Below are 1,883 nucleotides of genomic sequence, written 5' to 3' on the forward strand. Positions count from 1 at the left end.
CAGCATAAGTTCTTAGGGATTGGATATCTGCGAAAGATTTTTAAATTCTCCCTCATTGATGAAGCTTAGCTTGGCCAGGTAGGTTATTCTTGGGTTGAAATTGTTTATCTTTAGGACTTTGAAGATAGGGCTCCAAGCTCTCCTAGCCTGCAGGATTTCTGTAGATAAATCTGCTGCTATTCTGATTGGTCTTCCATGGTAGGTGATCTGGCCTTTTTCTCTTGCTGCCTTTAGGATTTTTTCTTTTATGCCTACTTTGTTTAGGTGAATTATTATGTGTCTAGGAGTTGGTCTTCTCATTTGTTGTCTTGCAGGGGTTCTCTGAATCTCTTGTGTTTGAATTTTTGCATCACTGATTAGATAAGGGAAATTTTCTTGAATGATCTCATGGAAAGTTTGTTCCAGTGTGGTCTCTGTCTCTTTTTCTGCCTCAGGTAGTCCAATTACTCTTAGATTAGGCCTCTTGAGGTAATCACTCATCTCTTAAAGGTTTTGCTCTGTCTTTTGGAGCTTATTTTCTATGTTTTTAAGAGTTTGGGTTAGTTCTATATTTTGGTCCTCAAGGTCTGAGATTCTTTCTCCTGCTTGGGTAATTCTGCTTTCCATTTTTATCAGTTTGTTATTTATTTCATTCACAGTATTCTTTATTACTGTTATCTCAGATATCAGCTCCTTCCTAATTTCTTCTTGTGTCTCCTCAATTCTTTTTAATGTCTCCATTATTGTCTAGATATCTACGTTTGTAGTTTGAGACCCTTCATTCTGGGGGCTCTTCATTGTTTGCATTTCAAAGTCAGTTTTCTCAGTGTCTGCCCCCTCAGGGGTCTGGGAGAGACCCATACTCTTCTTTTGGTTTTTCTTCATTTGTGTAGATTTTTCTCTCTCTTCCTCTTTCCCTCCCCTTCCTTAATTCCGTTTTTGAGGGAAGGTGGGGTTGCTTTTATTTCTCTTCTGCAATATCCTATTCTTCCTTATGAGAGTCTTCTGGCTTTGTTTACTTTTCAGGTTGGAGCATAGGCTGCAATCTGTACTTTTTGCAGTTTTGAGGTTTAATTGAGAGGGAAGCTGTGGTTCAGAATGCTGATTCTAGCATCCACGAACAGGTGTATGATCACATTGGAACCTATTTCCCTCTGCATTACAATCTGTCCATTCAGTAGTACGTAGTCTTGGTTCCTTGATTTAAAAGGGGGGTACAAAAGAGGAAAATAATAGAGGAAGGGGAGGTCAGTAGGGAGTTAGAAAGAGAGAAGAGTGAGAGGGAAAACAGATATGCATACCAACTATCAGGTGACAAAGAGACACAAGGCCGGGAAGAAATGAGGAAAGACACGTAAGAAAGATTCCCTAAAGAGTACTGATAGCTACACAGAGACAGGCCAATAAAATCAAGAAACAGTGTAGGTCAGAAGGTAAACAACAAATGTGATCAAAACCAACAGTTACAATGATAAAATCATAAGTCAAAATAAGCAATCACAGTAAAATCACTTCTCTGATCTCTGATTCTGGCCTCTCCCTTTTGTTTTTCGTTGCAGTGTAGGGGTGGGGCTTTGTCTCCTGTTTTGCGCCGTTGCCTTAGGAACTGAGGTAAAGTATGTTGATAGGTGGGCGGGGCAATAGAAGTCTCTGCCTGGAGAATGGTGAGGCAGTTTATGTAGATCTGTTTTTCTCTGCTTTTATGGGTCCCCCAGCTTGGGGTCACGTGCTGAGTGCCTCAGCCAGGGTGGGCCTGGAGTTCCAGAGTTCCAAAGCTCCAAAGGGCAGGCAGTGAGCAGCGAGAATGGTACTGGGCCCCCCACAGGGTACTTCAGCCAGGAATGGGACCAGTGTCTCTGAGGGGCAGGTGCCCAGAGCCTCCCTGAGTGACCGGTGGCTTGGTG

This window comes from Carlito syrichta, unplaced genomic scaffold (assembly GCF_000164805.1).
Source record: "Carlito syrichta isolate Samal-C Ts95f unplaced genomic scaffold, Tarsius_syrichta-2.0.1 Scaffold314743, whole genome shotgun sequence".
Classification (NCBI taxonomy): Eukaryota; Metazoa; Chordata; class Mammalia; order Primates; family Tarsiidae; genus Carlito; species Carlito syrichta.